Here is a 20,382-nt window from a genome sequence, read left to right on the forward strand (position 1 = left end):
AATTTCCTTTTCAAACAAGAGACTGAAATGGGAATTTCTTCAATGGTGTCTCACCCCACTGGCCTCAATGTTCTTATTTGCAAAGGGGGATCCTATTTAAAAGAAAGTGTCACCAAATATTAGCTATAGTGGCTAATCAGAAACCTTCCCCACTATGCCAAGTGAGAGAGCAGAGCTGAGTGGGATAAAGGTTGGAAACAAATGTGAGTTTTGCATGGAACAGAGAGTGTGTAGTATTGTCTGAAAAGCAGAAAGCTTCAGAGCTCTAAGTTTCATGGATCTCCAAGATCATTTAGTTCATGTTATACATCTAACTTTTGGGTGATGTGTTTGGAAAGCAGATGTGTCTTTCCATACTGGGGGATATAGGACACCTATAACATGTATTATCAGGAATCCTGTCTTAAGAAGTAGAAGAAATCTGAGGAAAGTCTCTTAGTCACAGTCATTTGAAACCACAAAACAGAAAATGACTTGCCTTGAATCATTTTTAAAGGGTTTAATAGGATGAAAGGATAAGTTTTCATCAAACAACAGATGTATTCGCTCTTCTTCATCCCTCTCTGTTCCTCTCTCCCTCTCTTTTCTCTCAAACTCTATCTCTCCTTCCCCCCTTTCCCTCATTTTCTCTCTGTATTTTGTCCTTTGCCCTTACTTCTGTAATTTCTGCTTCAATATGACTTTTTGACTCTGACATAATGTTTTTTATAATATTCTATTTTCTCTGTACAGAATCAACCAAGTGGATTGGTTTGGGGCAATGGACCCTAGCTTCACAAGAGCCAGTAAGCTGATAAGACTTTGGCTGAGGCTTTTGAGAAGTGAGACATGAATGAGAAAGGACAAGGGCCAAAGGTGCTGAAGCCCTGCATCTGTGAAGCTCAAGACGAACATCAACTCAACAGAAAAGGTGAAGGCATGGAAAAAAGATAAGTCCTCATGGCAACTTTTGAAAATTTGAATTCCAGCAATATGCAACACCAATCTTTGTTTTTAGTCTCATGAACCAATGCTTTTCTCTTTTGCTCAAGCCACTGAGTCATAAATTCTGTCATGCACAGCTCCTATGATTATTTGGAAACAAACTAATAGAACTGTCATAACGGATTACCATCAGGCCAACCCAATTCCTCCACATGAGCTCACTAGTTTCCCCCATGGCCTCATTAGGAAGGTCATGCTCAGGGGATAGTAGAGTTTACAGTGTGTTAGGGACCACACTTTCCAGAACTAATGGTAGGATGACATAGGGGGGCAATAGTTGGCATTTTCCATGTCTATTCACTAGTTATAGTGCTTAATCTGACAATTAGCCTGATTATATTTTTTCTATCCTATCTTCATTCTTCAGTAATGTTTGTGAGCTTTTCTAATCATATGTAAGTCTAGTGCAAACTTAGAAAATGGCATTTACATTTCATAGTTACTCTATTGTGGATGACACACCTGTTTCAATATTTAAAGTGAGAACATCCAAGTAGTTTTGAGGTTCGAGTTTAAATTAAAACTGAAAATATGGGGCTGGGAATGTGGCTTAGTGGTAGAGTGCTTGGCCCAGCATGCATGAAGCCCTGGGTTTGATTTCTCAGTATCACATAAACAGAAAAGGCCAGAAGTGGCATTGTGATTCAGTTGGTAGATTGCTAGCCTTGAGCACAGAGAGGCTCAGCGGTAGTGTAGATACAATCACAAGAAGGTGATACACGAACATCATCAATAGTAGAAACTACAGATACACATGGGATGTTGAAAGTAGTTTCAACTCTGATATAACAATCGTTTTCATAAAATGGAGTTCATTTCACTTAGCATCATCTTATGGGATCATAAGGGTATAGCTATTGGGCCTTAGCATCATCTTATGGGATCATAAGGGTATAGCTATTGGGCTCTTGTGATCCTCTGTTGTGACTTGCCTAAACCTGTGCTAATTAGTCCCAATAAGGGAGACCATAGAGTCCATGTTTCTTTGGGTCTGGCTCACTTCACTTAGTATAATTTTTCCAAGTCCTTCCATTTCCTTACAAATGGGGCAATGTCATTCTTTCTGATAGAGGCATAAAATTCCATTGTGTATATGTACCACATTTTCCTGATCCATTCGTCTACGGAGGGGCATCTGGGTTGGTTCCAGATTCTCGCTATGACAAATTGCACTGCAATGAACATAGTTGTGCTGGTGGCTTTGCTTTGATGTTGTTTGTAGTTTTTTGGATAAATACCCAAAAGTGGGGTTGCTGGGTCATAGAGGAGTTCTACATTTAGCCTTCTGAGAGTTCTCCATACTGCTCGCCAGAGTGGCTGAACCAGTTTACATTCCCACCAACAATGAAGTAGGGTTCCCTTTTGGCCACATCCCCTCCAACAACTATTATTGTTAGTTTTCTTGATATATGACATTCTTACTGGGGTGAGATGGAATCTCAATGTTGGTTTGATTTGCATTTCCTTTATGGCCAGTGATGTAGAGCATTTTTTCGTATGTCTCTTGGCCATTCTCATTTCCTCATCAGAGAAGTCTCTTTGTAAGTCTTTAGCCCACTTGATGAGTGGACTATTAGTTCTTTGCGGTTTTGTTTTGGAGGAAAGTAATTATTTTAGTTCTGTATATATTTTAGATATGAGGCCTTTGTCTGTTGAATGGCCCATAAAGATCTTCTCCCAGTCTGTGGGCTTTCTGTTTATCTTGCAAGCTATGTCCTTTGCCGTGCAGAAGCTCTGCAGTTCGATGCAGTCCCATTTGTCCAACCTTTCTTTGATTTGTAGCCTTTCTGGGTCTTTGTTCAGGAAGTTCCGTCCTGCACCAAGGAGCCCAAGTGTTTCTCCTACTTCTTCCTTTAGTGTTTTCAGGGTGTCTGTTTTGATTTCGAGGTCTTTAATCCATTTGGAATTGATTTTGGTGCAGGGTGATATATATGGATCTAGTTTTAGTTTGTTGCATGTGTTGAGCCAGTTTTTCCAGCACAATTTGTTAAAGAGGCTATCTTTCTTCCAAACTATTGTCTTAGCCCCTTTATCAAAGATAAAGTAGGCGTACTTCTGTGGGTTCATTCCCGGGTCTTCAATTCTGTTCCATTGGTCTTCAGGCCTGTTCCGGTGCCAATACCAAGCTATTTTTATTACTATAGCTTTATAATACAGCTTGAAGTTGGGTATTGTAATTCCTCCAGCACTGTTCTTTCTGCTTAGGATTGTTTTTGCTATTCTAGGTCTTTTATTGGTCCATATGAATTTCTGGATTGCTTCCTCTATTTCATCAAAAAATGTTGGGATTTTAATGGGTATTGCATTGAATTTGTAGATAGCCTTTGGCAATATTGCCATTTTGATTATATTAATCCTCCCAATCCAGGAGCATGGGAGGTTTTTCCATTTCCTTACTTCTGACTTAATTTCGTTTTTCAAGGTTTTAAAATTCTCCTCAAAGAGGTCTTTCACTTCTTTGGTTAAGGTTATTCCTAGGTATTTTATGTTTTTGGAGGCTATTGCAAAGGGGGTTGCTTTCCTGATATCAGCCTCGGTCTTCGGGTCGTTAGCATACAGAAAGGCCATTGATTTTTGAAGGCTTATTTTATATCCTGCAACTTTGCCAAAGTTTTGGATCAGCTCTAGTAGCTTGGGGGTAGAGTCTATGGGATTCTTTAGGTATAGGATCATGTCATCTGCGAAGAGGAGAGTTTAACTTCATCTTTACCTACTTGGATCCCCTTTATATTTTCTTCTTGCCTGATTGCTCTGGCTAGGAATTCTAGTACTATGTTGAAGAGCAGGGGAGAGAGTGGACATCCCTGCCTTGTTCCTGATTTTAAAGGGAATGGATTTAGTTTTTCACCATTTAGAGTTATGCTTGCTGTTGGTTTGTCATAAACTGCCTTGATTATATTCAGGAATGTTCCCTGGAATCCCAGTTTTTCCAGGGCTTTAAGCATAAATGGGTGCTGGATTTTATCGAACGCTTTTTCCGCATCCAGAGATAAAATCATGTGGTTCTTTACCTTGCTCCGGTTGATGTGGTGGAGTACATTAATTGACTTGTGTATATTAAACCAACTTTGCATCCCTGGGATGAATCCAGTTTGATCGTGGTGTATGATTTTTTTGATGACCTGTTGAAGTCGATTGGCCAGAATTTTGTTGAGAATTTTTGCATCTATGTTCATCAGGGAGATTGGTCTGTAGTCCTCTTTCCATGATGAGTCTCTGCCTGGTTTTGGGATGAGGGTTATACTGGCTTCATAAAATGAGTCTGGTAGTGAACGTTCTCTTTCAATTTCATTGAAGAGTTTGAGAAATATTGGAGTGAGTTCTGTTTTGAAGGCCTTGTAGAATTCTGCAGTGAATCCGTCTGGACCTGGGCTTTTCTTGGATGGGAGATCATTGATTGCCGTTTCTATTTCAATACTGGATATGGGTCTGTTTAGAAGGTTTAAATCTTCATGGTTGAGTTTGGGGGTATCAATTTTTTCTAGGAAATCATCCATTTCTTCCAAGTTCTCGAATTTGTTGGCATAAAGGTTTGCAAAATAGTCCCTTATTATTTTCTGAATTTCGGTTATTTCTGTGGTGATGTTACCTGTTTTATCTCTTATCTTGTTTATTTGAGTGTGCTGCCTTTGTTTTTTGGTCAGGTTTGCCAGGGGTCTGTCTATCTTGTTGATTTTTTCAAAGAACCAACTCTTTGTTTTGTTGATTCTTTCGATGGTTTTTTTCGTCTCTAATTGATTTGTTTCTGATTTGATTTTAATTATTTGCTTCCGTCTATTGACTTGGGGTTTGGCTTGTTGTTCTCTCTCAAGAAAATTAAGGTGCTTCCTTAAATTATTGAGTTGCTGTTTCTCCAGTTTGTTGATGTATGCACTCAGAGATATAAATTTTCCTCTAAGTACTGCCTTTGCTGTGTCCCAAAGGAGCTGGTACTTTGTGTCCTCAACTTGGTTGAATTCCATAAACATTTGAATTTCCATTTTAATTTCTTCAATGACCCTCTGATGGTTCAGCAGTGTGTTGTTTAGTCTCCATGAATTGTAGCAATTTCTGTGGTGGCTGGTTGAGTGGAGCTCTAATTTTATTCCGTTGTGGTCTGAGAGAATGCAGGGAATGGTTTTGATACTTCTGAATTTGTACAGATTTTCTTTGTGCCCTAAGATGTGATCTATTTTGGAGAATGTTCCATGTGCTGCCGAAAAGAATGTGTATTCTGTTGTTGATGGGTGGAATATTCTGTAGATGTCGATTAAGTCTAGTTGGTCTATGCAATTGTTTAGTTCTGTGGTTTCTTTGTTCAGTTTTTGGCGTGCTGATCTGTCCAGAGGTGATAGTGGAGTGTTAAAGTCCCCAACTATCAATGTGTTTGGGTCTATGAGTGATTTTAGAGCCAGTAGTGTTTGTTTGATGAAGTTGGGTGCTCCTGCATTTGGTGTGTAGATATTTAGAATGGTTATTTCTTCCTGTAAGAGAGATCCTTTTACTAGTATGTAGTAACCTTCTTTCTCTCTTCTTACCTTTTTTAATTTGAAGTCAATTTTGTCTGATACTAGGATTGCAACTCCAGCCTGCTTATGGGGGCCATTTGCTTGATAGATTTGTTTCCAGCCTTTCACTTTTAGAAGATGTTTACTTTTGCTGGCTAGATGTGTCTCTTGGAGGCAGCAGAAAGATGGATCTTGATTTTTGATCCAACTTATGAGCCTATGTCGTTTGATTGGAGAATTAAGTCCATTAATGTTGACAGTTAGGATTGAGAGATGATCGTTTGTTCCTTTCATTATCACTATCTTGTTTAAAGCTGTGTCTTCCCATTTCTTGATCTGGTGTTTAATAATTAGGTGTTTAATAATTAGGGTTCATTTCTCTGTCTGTGTTGGGATCTTGATTATTTTCCCTGTATAGTACATCTTTAAGGATTTTGTGTAAAGCTGGTTTGGTGGAGATATATTGTTTCAGTTTTTCCTTATTGTGGAAGACTTTTATTTGACCTTCGGCTATGAAGGAGAGTTTGGCTGGGTACAGAATTCTTGGTTGGTAGTTATTTTTATTTAGAGTTTGGTATACTTCATTCCAGGCTCTCCTTGCTTTCATGGTCTCTGCTGAGAAGTCTGGGGGTAATTCTGATTGCTTTTCCTTTATATGTGATTGTTTTCTTTGCCCTAACAGCTTTGAGTATTTTTTCCTTTCACTCTGCTGAAGCTGTTTTGATCACAATGTGTCAGCGGGATGTCCTATTCTGGTCTGGTCGATTTGGGGTTCTAAATGCTTCTTGTATCTGTATAGGCCTTTCCTTCTGGATATTTGGGAAGTTCTCAGCTAATATTCTGTTAAATAGGTTGCCTATCCCATTAACCTCTTTCTCCAAGTTTTCCTCAATACCTATTTTCCTTAAATTGGGCTCCCTGATCGTGTCTTGAATCTGCTGTAGCGATCTGTTTTGTTGATTGGACTGGATTTGTATTGATTTTTGATCTTTCTCCATGGAATCTAAGGAATCTTCAGCTCCAGAAATTCGATCCTCTGCTTCAGTTAGTCGGGACTGTAGGCTAGTTACTTGATTTTGAATCTCTTTTGCTTCTGACTGGTCTTTCATGATAATTTCCATGTCATTTCTTAGGGCTTGTATGGACTTCTTTACTTCATTAACTTCATTACTTTGGTTTTGAGAGTTGTCTCTCAAATCTTTAAGCTGGTTAGCTATCTTTTTGACTCTTGAAGTTCATTTATCTTTCTATTTGTGGATGCCATGAAATTCTCCATTAATTCTTGCTTTGCCTCCTCACGCTCTAGAATAATTGACTGAAGAGATTCGAACTTTTCATTTATCATGTTTATCAGTAGACTTTGTAGAGCATTTTGAGGGCTCTCTTCTATGTCTTTGATTGGCTGCTCTGCTTCCTGCTTGTTTTGAGTGGGAGATAAGACTTCATTGTTTGCCATCCTTCTTGTGTTTCTTCTGCCCATTTGAATTGGGGATGCCAGTCTACCAGCACCTGTGAGCACCATTTAAGACCCAACGCAGCCCTTACCAAGCACTGTGGTGTAAATCTTACAAGTTCACAATTATGTACAGATACCCTGTATACCTGTCTATAAAATTAGATTTGGTGTTCCTAAAGAATACAATCTCAATATAACAACTGATCCTGGGCCTTGTATTCAGTAGTTACTTATTTGCTGTTACAACCCTATACGCAATTCTTGTTTTTATATTAAGATCTTTGAGGACTGGCTTTCTCTATGAACCCCTTTGATTCACTCTTATTAAGCTGGGATACCCTCTATCCAATAACCAGGAGTCATTGGAGACTGGAGGTCCAGGCAGTAAGTCAGGAGGGTAAGTTGGAGGTAGTAAAGAGAATAGAGTAAAATGTATTGGGGAGGGGAGGTGGTGATTTTGGTTTAGTTTCAGTGACGTGGAAGTGTCGAGAAGAGTAGAATCAGTAGAGAGAATAAGGTTGCAATGATAGATAATGGAGAGTTAGCAGAAAAGAGTGGAGGTGTTCTTCATAGAGAAGTAAGTTTTAAAGAAAGAGAATGCAGAGAGAGAAATAAAGTAAAAGTAGTGGGAGACAGACGCACACAACAGAGAATAATTATTTAAAAAAGAAGATAAAATAAAAAGGAACAAAATTTAAAAAATCAGCAAAGGAACAACCCAAACAAACAGAAAAGAAAAAAAGAACTTGATAAAACAAACTGGTAAAAATAGAAAACATGGGGGGGGAAAAAAGACGACGTTTCCGAATTGTAAAAAAAATTTTTTTTTTTAAGTTTAAGAAATGTTGAAAAGATAAAGAAACAAAAATGGCGTCTTCTTTGTTTGGGTCGTGTTTCCCCAGACTCTGGTTTCCTTATGATGGTCTGCAGTCTATATTCCTGATTTTCTCTGTTTGGCAGAATTCAGCTTGCTCCTCTGTTTGCTGCAGGGCCGTGGCCTTTACAGACTGCCTTTGAATAGGCTGTGAACTCAGCAGGGAGGGGCGCCTCTGGCCTCTTTTACCCAGCTGAGAGGTGCTTGCCTGTGCAAGGCTTCTGCCTCCTGCACCAGGCGGCCTCTTTCGCGGAGGTGGCTTGGAAAGCAGCTCCTTTTCGGGCTGGGAATTGGGCTTCCTCTGTGACGGGACCGTTTAACTGTCTCAGGAACCTCAGTCTGGTGTTTCCCTGCCGCTGGGAGCTGGTGGCAGTTTTCGCTTTAAATTTAGAAGTTCCGGCGGGCAGGGCGGGGCACCTCTGGCTAAGCCAAGGCCCAGGGCACACCTCCCACCTGGGCAGGGGGCGTTCTCCTGGGCAGAGTCGGATCTCGCTGATTGGTCCCTCTTGCCCTTTTCAAAGATGGCTAATTTGACCTTGCTTTTCCCAGGCCCGCTTTAGTTCCAATCTGGTCTGACCCTATGCCAGTGGCAAAGATGGCGCTTTGCTCTGGCGGTGGGGGCAGGGCTGCCTTGCCGGAGTTGCTCTTTCCTCGCAAGTGAGAATATCTTTCGTGGGTACTCACGCTTTCTCGGCGATTTCAGGTCATCCGTTCTCAGCCGCCGGCGGGTCTCCGCTGTGTGCTTTACCTCCGTGGAGTGCAGGTTGCTGTGATGGGCACTGTGCCGGTGCCGCCGACACTGGCAGGGCGGTGGGAAACCGCCCAGAGCTGGAATCTGTGTTTTCAGATGTGCAAACTCGGTTTTTCCTTCCTGGCCAGAATCCCTGTACTGTTACAACTTAGGCTGGTTGTATTTCTAGTGGTAAAAGTTTCTAAGGGGTGAGAAATCTGCGGTGCTGGAGGGAGCTGAGCTATTGCACTGCAGCTGCTCTGCTGTCTTACTGGAAGTCGGCAGTACATTTCTTACCAAACTTGTTACCTCCTCCCTCATTTTTCTCCCACCTTCCTCCTCAATTCCCTCCCCACCCCCTGAGTTATACAGTTGAAAACCTCCATCTCTTATGCACTGAAATGTTAACGTCCAACTTAAGCAACTGAAATATCAGATTTTGTCACTGGCTGGTTGTAGGTTGTAGGACAAGCACTTAGCCAATGTGTATCTTTGCCTCTACATTTGTAGAAATGACTGGAACAAATGGTCCGTGTGATAAGTTTTAGTCTCCTCTCAGCTGTACCATTTTTTTCTCTGGGAGTCTTGCAATCAAGCAATGGCTGTGGGATGTATATGATAATTACATTTTAATTTTAAAGGAATCTATATTCCTTCCTGAAGAACAACTGCTGCTAGCACAAACTGGTCACTCAAATATCAGCATCAGGATAAAAATAAAGAGAGGCTACATGAGAACTAATGATAGAACAACTCAGATACTCAGATCTTGGAAATAGTCTGTTCCTTAAAATGTGAAGGTGAAATTGGCTCTTTTTAAAATGTATTTTGTTATTGTAAAGGTGACGTACAGAGGGGATACAACTGCATAAGTCGGGTAATAAGGACATTTCTTTTTGAATCATGTCAATCCTCCCCTAGCTCTCTCCCAGTTTTTCCCTCCCATCACCACCCACAAGTTGTACAGTTCATTTTCTATTTAATGTCTGGTGCATACCACTGCTGACTCTTGATGCATAAATCTAATTAAAGAAAAATATATTCTGTTCACATATCCACTAGACATGTAGTACAGCTCCCTATGCAAAGTTCTGAACCCAAGCTACCTGGAAATTCTAGTGACTGATAGACTTCTATTCTGTAAAAACAAAAGTTTTGTGCTATTAACTGTTCTTGTGGTATTTATTTTGAAGCCAAATACTCATTTCATGGCTCCTTGTGTACCTGTCATGCCAACTCCTTTGCAATTCTATAGAACAATGATCCAGTCCCACTTGCTCTGCCCACTTGGCTTTCTTGCCCTCCCTTCTATTACTGCATGAATGGAGAAAGTCTCAGAAATCATAGTCCCCTCTACATGCTCACCTTTAATAAAGGAAAATCTCAAAAGATGCCTTTATAAGACGATAAAACAAGAAGCATACATTAAATTCTTAATGGACATAGTAACAAAGAAAAGCACTGGGCATGAAGAGCCAGATTCTCCCTGACAGATGGCACGGGGCACAGGCAACTAGCGAGGCAGTGTTCAAGGGCTTGCTCCAATGCAAATACAGAAACAATAAAAATGCTTATTGTTTTTAAGGAGATCACTAAAGTAATTAAGTATGACATTCTAACTGATAGAGATTTAGCAAGGCAGAAATAGCCAGCTTTGAGGGTTCCTAAAACAGGACACTGTTAATACCAGTGCCGATCCTTGAATAGCAAAATTACAAGAATTCCAGTCTAGATTCCTGTGTGTGAGGAGGAAGGTCAGGTTAGGTCTCGTGTGTATGCACAATTAGACCTAAAGTTCTAGGTGGTGTGTGCCCACTGGAAATTCTCCTAGAGCTTAGAAAGCAAATGTCACAATCCTTACATTCAGTCGCCTTGGGCAAGCACGAAACATACTTGTCAAGCCTGGGTCTCACCATTAAGGCTAGAGTTGAGAAATGCCCTCCAAATGCCTTCAAGTCAACATTAGCTATGACAGAAGCAAGACTATTATTTAACAGTAGCAGAAAATGTCAAAAACAAACTGTGCCTGGCGTTTTGACAAGACACTATTGAAAGGGAACCACTTTTTCAGCACTTGTGGAACGTATAACCGTGGGGGAGAATGCGACAATTAATATCCTGAGGTCTAGGTAATAGGATTTCCAGGCAGCTTGGTGGTTTCCTTCTGATACACATGAAAGGAGCAAGAAAGTGGCAGACATGGGCAAAAATAATCCAAATGATGAGGTTTGTAGAAAAGGACTGATGTGTCAGAAAGCAGGCACCTTTGGCTAATTAAGATGTAACTCCTCCTTCAGGAAAGTGCACTCTTATAGGATGACACTATAAAGTATGAGGACCACTATCATCCTTAAGCAAAATAAGATGCAGACAGAACTCATTTCCTGTCTCTTAGCCCCTTTCTTCCATCTGGTGACCCTTGTGTGCACCTTGTGTTACTTTACCTGAGCATCCCTCTAAGAGTAGGAACCCCAGAATCTGCTTTAGCCAAACTACCTCCAGGTTTGCTAATCAGCATGCTGATAGCCAGCCAGTCACCAACCTTCCATCCTTAGGGACCTGCTCTCTGTTAACTATCATGATGAAAGAATCATGGCAAGGTGGTCAGCAGATACAGTAAATTTGTGTTTTAGACACCAATCATTTAGACAGAAACTTGAGCAAAGAGTTGGAATCCAAAGGAAATACCAGAACCAGAAAGTGGGAAAAGAAAGGAGCTAATATTTAACTGTGCAGCCCTTTGAGCTAAGCCACTTTTAATGTTGAAAGCTCTCAAAGGGTGATATTGTATCTCCCTCTAATTGGTGAGAAACTAGAAGTTTACACAGCTTGATGCACTTGTCCATGGTGCTAGTCTGTAGGTAAACTCACTCAGAGTCCAATTCTCGCTTTGTCTGACTCCCAAACCCTACTCTTCTCCCTACTCTGCTAAGGATCATGACTTAATAAGACTTGATTCTTGTTGTTTGGCTGTACAAGGGTTTGATCTCAGTAAGCATTCTACCACTTGAGCCATGCCTCCAGCTCTTTTTATGTTGTTTACAGATAGGGATTGTGGGTTTGTTGTTGCTGTTGTTACTGTTTTTCTCTAGGGCCAGCCTTGGATGGAGATCTGTCACTTGTATTGCTGAGAACATATGTAGGCATGACCATGCCCAGTTTATTTGTTGAAATGTGGGTCTCACTCTTTTCCAAGGCCCCAAATTTGTAACCCTCTTATTTCTACCTCTGAAGAAGCTGGGATTACAGAAATGAGTCAACATGCTTGGTCAGAATGTTTGCAATAAAAGTCTGACAATATTTATACTTCCTAATTGAAATAAAACCATACACTTCAGTAGATGAAACCGTCTCAACTAGCAGGCAACCTGAAAGTAACCCCTATGGACAGTTTTGTACTATGCCAGCAGAAGTGTGCCCTGCTTGTAGATTTTACAAGAGCCATTAAATTGCCAATGGAAAGCCAATCCCTATGTGTTAACTTCTACTTTCTCTCCTTCCTCTATATGAAGTCTTTCCTGCTACCAGACCAGTTGTTTACCTCTCTGTCCATGTGGTTTTCCTGTCTATCCATACCTACCCCTGCCCTCCACCAAATTTTACCCAGGACTTTAATCCCCAATGTCTTATTTTAATGGTTGTTGGAGGGTAGAAAACACATCTCACTGTGGTGTATACAGATGGTGCCTTTGGAAAGTGATTAGATTATGTTATTAGATTAGAGGTCTCATGATTGAAGCCCAGTGGCTTTATAAGAAGAGGGAAATAAAGCACTGAATGAATACATGCTCCCATCATGATGTGATACAACAGCTCAGGGGAAGGGTGTCATTATGATGTTGATTGGACTTCCAGCCCCTAAAAGTGTGCTCCAAAATAAACCTCTTTTCTTTATAAAGTATTTCACCTCAGATATTTTCATTTGTAACAAAAAGTTGACTGATCTGGGTGCTGGTGGCTCATGCCTGTAATCCTAGCTATTCCGGATGCTGATATCTGAGGATTATGGTTCAAAGCCAACCCAGGCAGGAAAGTCCATGAGACACTTATTTCTAATAAACTGCAAAAAAAAAAAAAAGCCAGAATTGGACCTCAAGTGGCTCAAGTGGTAGAGCACTAGCCTTGAGCAAAACAAGCTTACGGACAGCACCCAGGTTGAGTTCAAACCCTAGGACTGCCACCAAAAAAAAAAAAAAAAAAAAAGTTGATTGACATGCCATCCAAGGGGAAGGGCTATGGGTGGACTCCTTTAAACTTCTTGGGCTGTGTTCCCACCTTTGGATAGGTTTTCCTGACCAGTGTGGGAATACTGTTCTTCCTCTTATAGAACTTACCATCTGTATAGCACATTTATCTACATGGCTCCCACTCAGGCCACTCAGGTCACTAATTCACATAGGCTTCTTTCTTGATATCACAAGAAATGTACACACTGCCCTATTATGTAACTGTACCCCTTTTGCACAACACCTTGTCTACAAAATTTAATAGAAAAAATAAAAAGAAAAAAAAGATGGAACCTTTGAAAAGGTCAGAAGTCAAAACTTGTTGCAACTGAGTCTATGGAGGGTATGGTGAAGTTTCTGCCATGGGATAGAGGCTTGATATTCACATTCAAGGCATTCAAGGTAGTGGAAGGTCATTACACTTTCAAAGAAGGTTTTTCCCTAACTAAAGAAATGTGGGTCACAGGTGAGAGAACAAATTAATATAATTATGTCTTCAGAGTCTTTCATTTTTTTTACTGTAAATATTAGAGCTGCATTCATACCAACAATGCTATCTATACTAAGCTATTTATTCTCAGTGATGGTGTCAGAAATCCTCTGCATATGTATGGAGTCACAAACAGCAAAGAGACTTGCAGGGAAAGTAGACCATGTGGTGACAAGACACTCCTTGGTCAATAGAATGAAATCAGACCAGGGTCTGAAATGGTTACACATTATTCAGAAATTATGAACCTGGCTAGCAATCAAAAGGAGTCTATACCTAATACCAGATTGCATGGAGGATATTCAGTTTTAGTATAAAGGAAATGCTTGATTCAGCCCTTCATCTCCCCTTCTCCATTTAGATGATGGAGAAAAGCATCCTAGGACATACATACAAAGTTTATGTATTTAAAATATTTTTAATTTATTGTCCTACGTTTTACCACATTTTTCTTAGTTTGCTCAGAATGAACATTAAGGGAGAATATTCTAGTGAGAACAGAGTTCTGCTTTCCACCAGCGCTGGTGGGTATTACCAGGGATCAGCAGTATGTGGCTCTTCTCTCCTTCCAGAGGTAAGACTGCAAATCCCCTCACAGTCAAACAAGATGAATCCAGGTTACAGCAAGGAGCAAAAATGCAGCACATCATTTCCAAGCTCCAGCAAAGAAAGTAGGCCTAGAGCCCTTCCTTTTGTGCATCTCACCATAAGTGGGGCTGTATGCTCTCAGTGGAGTAACCACAGGTTACTGATGATCCAGGCCTTCAATGCCATGTAAAATAAACCTAGCTATGCCGTCCCTGGGATTTTAAGGGTTAATGTCTTCTTATAGCAGACACTGTTTGAACACTCCAGCCAAGTTATATACTCATAAAAACAAGTAGTCATTTGAAAGAGAAAAACATCAAGCATTTATTTGTCACTACTTTATTGTTCTGGAGGGGGAAAATACTGGATTGAATATTAGGATAAATTTTACATATATTCTGGAAAGATTTGCTTCAACACGTACTGACTTGCTTTCTCTCAGACAGGCAGGATCTTGACAAGCACTAAGTCTGGGGCACTGGAAATTCCACAATTTGTCTTTATGAGCAGCTCTAAGGTTCATCTTCACTGTCAGTCTGCAGGTTTCTGAAGCCCAAATCTGCAGAGTCAAGAGAGGCATACCCAGCTGACCTCGATGATGGGGCAGCATATTCTTTTGCTGTGATGTCCTGTTGGAAAAATCCCAAGCCTTTGTACAAGTAGATAGATTCTGTTTCGAAGCAGAACTGCCACTGTCATACTTTGGTTGTTCAGACATTCCCAAAAGATTCAGGAATGACCTGTGATGACTACAAGAGGACTGGGAATGTTTCATTCAGTGGCACAATGTCCTAGAGAATGCATTTGAGAGAGTTCTCTGAAAATGGGATTAGTACTTGGGTTCTTCCCTCCATCTACTCTATTGCTCATCACTATGAATTGGCTCAGGTTGCAAATTTCCTCAATAAGTGTTTCTAAAAGAGGGTGAACCTTAGATGAAAGTCTCATGGAAGCACAGTAGGAGTTGAGTGAATTTTCTGTTTTCAGAACAGCAATCAAAAGGATTGCTTTTCAACAGCAGTATAGTCCCATGTACTCATCACTTTTAAGGCCATCTTTGGGGAGGCCATAGAACTGGCAAGGTACAAATCCTGCATCCAAAACCAGAGATGGACATAGTTGCTACAGCAATTATGATTTGGAGTCAAATTGTCCCTTGTTTGTGAGAATCCTTTTAATAAAAGGAAAGCAGGGACACAGTGAAAGGGAAAAATCATCTATATATGGCAATCCATTTTGACACAAGACTCATCAATATCCCCGTCTTGCCAAGGCACATCATTATCTATCTGATCTGCCAAAGCTGATATCTAACAATATTGTCTTCAGAACAGTTGTCATTACCTGGAAAAGTCTATCTTGTAAATCACAGCCAAAGATGACAGGTTCTCCAGACCTCATCAATGATAAAAGCAAAGGAGTCTCACAGGAACAGATGCTGGAATTCTTGCTGACAATGCAGTATGAGTATTTCAGCTGTGTGGGGTGGGGTGTGGGGTGTGGATGTTAGCTATGTTCCAATTTATTGTTATTATAAAGGTGATGTATGGAGGGGTTACAGTTACATAAATCAGGTAAAAAGTACATTTCTTCTTGAACACTGTTCCAATTTGTTTTGAGAGCCAGTGGAACACTGTTGGTTTAACCTATATATCTCAGCTCTTAACTAAATGTAAGTCTTTGAAATGCAAAGAAAGATAATTAAGGAGATGGTATGATTTTATGATATAAAAAAGTAGTCAGCCAGGAATCACTGGTTCATGACTGTAATCCTATCTACTCAGGAGACTGAGATCTGAGAATCAAGTTTGAAGCCAGCCTGGGCAGATAAATCCAAGAGGCTCTTATCTCCAATTAACCAGCAAAATGCCCCAAATGGAGTGCCAGGCATGAGTGAAAAAGCTGAAAGAGAGCTCTGAGATCAAAGTACCAGTACAAAAGAAAAGTGGCAATAAAGGCTGGAAGTAAAATTCCTGTTACCCAGGGCTCATCCTCAGAAAAGCAATAAGATAAAATAAAACAATATGTGGTGGGAAATCTTGAATCAAATCAGTAAACGCCTAGAACAAATCCATAAAAATAACAATTTTTTAGAAGAAAAGGAATCCACAAGCATGCTGCAAAGAAATATAACAGAGTAAGAACCTGTACCAAACACAAGAATTTCCTGAAAAGATGAAAAAAAAAAAACAGAACAAATAGGTAGCTGGAAACTGCAGCATGAAATATTCTAAGCTCAGAGGCAGCTAATATCCAGAGCTGAAAATGCCTAGGGCAGTGACCTTCAGGTCCTATGGAAGGAGCTAGGTGGCCAGCCCTTCCACACTGTTCCTCCCAGTCAACCCAACCCTGAGTAGACAGCTCAGTATCTATTCCCATGTGAGTGATCAGTGCTTGAGTTCCTGATAGGCAGTGCTCACATCCCAAGGCTACCTGGTGCTCAGCTTATCCTGCTCTTCCCTGCAATGATTTAGAAGGGTGTAAAACTTTAGAAATATAATTAATATTCTCAGGAATATCCAGTTGTGTAATTCTAGAATATAGCACAACAAAGAACAGCTAAAGAATGTTCAGGAAACAAAAGGCCAATGATGTCTTGGAAGAATTTTAGGGAAAGAAAAAAAAGAGTAGTGATGGTGAACAAAGGAATACTAGGAGCAAAGATAGAAGGAAATTGCCCAGAATTAAAAAATGTCTTTGAGGGGCGAGCAGTGGTAGTAAATGCCTGTAAATCCCTCCTACTCAGTGATCTCAGGAAGCAGAGATCAGAAGAGAGAAGTTTGAAGCCAGCTCAAACCAAAAGTTAATAGGACCCACTTCTCCATCTCAACTAATAGGCTAAGTGTGGTGGTAGTGAAAGAGAAAATTAATTAGAACTCAGGGCCTGGTACAGTATCTTGCCCAAGCAGGCCAAAACCAAAACACATTGTTTCAGAACATCTTGCCTCTGCCCTTCCCTTGCCTCTTATAGTTTCAATGTCCTGATTAGGAATTAACAATCAGAATTCTGTGGGACCCAACCAACAAAGTGTTACCTTCCCAAACACCTAGTTATAATAGGATTAACCAATCAGAACATTACCTAAGATGTAAGAACTTCTAGAGCAGGATGCCCATCACGGCTCATGCCTATTCTCCTAGCTACTCAGGAGACTGAAATCTGAGGATCACGGTTCCAAGCCAGCTGAGGCAGGAAAGTCCATGAGAATCTTATCTCCAATTAACCACCAGAAAACCAGAAGTAGAGCTGTAGTTTAAGGTGGTAGAGCTAGCCTTGAGCCAAAGAAGCTCAGGGAGAGCATCAAGGCCCTGAATTCAAGCCCCAGAACCAAAAAAAAAAAAAAAAAAAAAATCAAAAACAAAACAAACAAAAATGTAGGGGATGGCTATTCCTTTAAGACCTGGGGTGACTGGTTGCTGGCCCGTCCCACCTCCTTCCAGGTTCTGCCGGAAGAGATGCCAAACCAGCCCCCACCTCTCAGCAGCCAGCACATGTGTCATGATGGCGCCAGCTGACCCAGGAGGCCGAGCCAAGAGGCCGGGCCTCTGCCAGAAGTTCCGTGACATCACCGTGATGGACACGCTCATTAGCCTATCGCTAGCACATGGCCAGTCCCTCTCCACGCGTCATTACTGCTATAAGACTGTTAGCCCTCCCCTGAATAAACAGACAGCTCTTTGAAGCTTCTCTGAGAACCCAAGCACCCCGTGTCTTCCTTGGCAGGTATAGGGAGGGGGAGGGCTTCTTGAAACCAAACGCTGACTGAGGCTACACGTGGACCTCGCCTCCACAGTTAATTCCTATTGGCCAGAGGACATGCGTTGAGGGCGATAGGGGACCACACGGAGGGGCAGATAGGCCCAGGATCTCTACACAGAAGGAAGTAGAGCTTAGCCCGGCACAAAAAACCCGAGACTTGGAGATAGACACACAAAGAACCCTTCTGGGGAAGAAAGGATGGATGACTGGCATAGTGGAAGCAGTAACAGCAGCTTTCAAGCTAGATACACCTATTCTGAATAAAGATCTTCATATTCATCCTCCATTGTCCTGGACTTCATTCATCAAGCTCCAGAGATACAAACCCAAGAAGGACACAGCCACACAGAGTGGAGGTGCAACACTAGCAAGCACTATCTGCTCTGAGCTGCAATATGCAATTCTAAGGCATTGCCTCCTTTAGGTCTGCGAGCTTGGTGGTCTTTGTAGGCTACTGAGTCAAAAGGGTTGTGTGGGCCCTGCTGGCTGAAAGTAACAGCAGAAAATCCTCTATCAGTGCATGCCCGTTATTTCACCTACATGGGAGACAGATACAAGAAAATTGGATTAGTCTGAGTTGGCATGGGCAAATAAACATGACTTTATCCAAAAAAGGAGAGCTGAGAACATGGTTTCATTAGAAGACCACTGGCCTAGCAAGTGCAAGGCCGACTTCAAACCTCAGTACTGCCCCCCCATTACACACACACACACACACACACACACACACACACACACACACAAGTCTCTGAACAAGGCTTAGATACTTTTCTCAACATATTGCAGTAAAACTTGAGAATGAATGCCTAGGCTAATGATAAATACCTTAAAAAGACAATAAATCAAAAAGAAGGAATGGGATCCCAATGAAAATCCCATACAAACAAGGCCACCTGGATAATTACCTCATTTCACTGGACTCTTTCTACCCAATCTGAGATTATTCCAGGCGACACCAGCATCAGTGTGAACATCTGGTCATCCCAGGATACATGTCTACTCCACTGCTGTTCCTCTTCCCCTACTTTAGAAAACTAGATCACTTAGATCACTCTTTCAGGCTCATCAGGATCTAGAATTGTTCCCCAACATTTCTTTCCAGTGGCAATCCCACACTTCCCATTTTCCCACCAAACACAGTGTGTAATTCCCTTCAGACATCCTGTCTCGCATGATCTTATTTTATTGTCAAATTGATGTACAGAGAGGTTACAGTTTCATATGTTAGGCCCTGGGTACATTTCTTGTACTGTTTACCTCCCCTCTCATTCCTCCCTCCCCCCTCCCTTTCCTTCTCCCCCCATGAGTTTTTCAGTTGGTTTACACCAAATGGTTTTGCAAGTATTGCTTTTGGAGTTGTCTTTTTATCCTTTGTCTCTCAATTTTGATATTCCCTTTCACTTCCCTAGTTCTAATACCAGCATGATCTCTTGATAGAAGCTTCCATTCTTTTTCACATACCTTGTGACTAGGTAACTGACCCAGGAATCCCAACTGCAGTCAGTCTCCCTCCACCCACACACCCCTCCCATGGATGAATATACTTCTGAGCTGCAGCACCCACTGTGCCATGGCAAAACCATGCTGCTTGGCTCTACTGCAGATACCTGACCTGGACTTTCAAATGGGTAATCAATGGCTTCAACACTAGCAATTCTCCATCCCTCATAAGCTCCTATGTCTACTCTTCATTGATGTCCAAAATCCCACCGTGCTTTCAAAGTCCTTTCACTGTCCCCAGTTCTCCTCACTAATAGTAATGGACCCAGTATAGTATACAGATTTCCTTAAAGATACTTTGTGAACTATTAGAATACAGAGATTTTTTTTCTTTTTTTGATACCAGTTCTGGGGCTTGAACTCAGGGCCTGGGCACTATCTCTGAGCTTTTTTTGTTCATGGGTAGTACTCTACCACTTGAGCCACAGCTCCACTAATGGATTTTTGGTAGTTAATTGGAGACAAATAGTCTTGTGAACTTTGCTGCTGAAGCTGGCTTGAAATTGTGACCCTCAGATCTCAGCCTCTTAAGTAGAGTATTACAGACATAAGCCACTGCACTCAGCTCTACAGTGAAATGTTTAAACTAAGATATAACACATTAGAAAAAAACATTTTCAATGTAGAATAATCAAATATTACTTTCTCTTTATCTGTAAGGATTAATTCACCTCCAACTGCACTTCAAAAAACCAGCTGCGCTCTTCCTCAGACCTTCTCCTGTCTTCATCCATTCACAGCCCTCGCTTTTGGTTTACCTCTTCTTTCCTTCACACTACCTTTGTTCCTCACCAGCTTCTCTGCCAGCATATTAATCCACCTTAGAAGACTTTCTTTTCCCAGAACATGTTCCCTAGGTAATCTCACCCACTCCCTCAGAGTACTACTATATGCTGATGGTACCCACATGCATACCCAGTCATCCAGTCAAATAGCCAACACCCTTGCACACCTCAATCTCAGTAACCAAAGCTCATTGACTTCACCTGCTCACCTACTCCTCTGCATAAAACTCATATTCACTTATTTTCTTAAGATAAGAAAATGAAGTCATTTGTGACTCTTCTTGCTTGACTTTCATGCTGAAGTCTCAGTTTTCTCTGAAATGTACCTCCATGTGTCCTAGTTTATCATTTCCAATGTCACTACGCATCACATTTTTAGCCTGACACTGCATTTTACACAGAACTACACCAGTGACTTGCAACCTAGGCTGTACCTAGGAAACTTAAAAAAAAAAAATCCAAATGCTTGAGATACCACCCTAGACCAATTATCCCACAGTCT

This window comes from Perognathus longimembris, chromosome 20 (genome assembly GCF_023159225.1).
Source record: "Perognathus longimembris pacificus isolate PPM17 chromosome 20, ASM2315922v1, whole genome shotgun sequence".
NCBI lineage: Eukaryota > Metazoa > Chordata > Mammalia > Rodentia > Heteromyidae > Perognathus > Perognathus longimembris.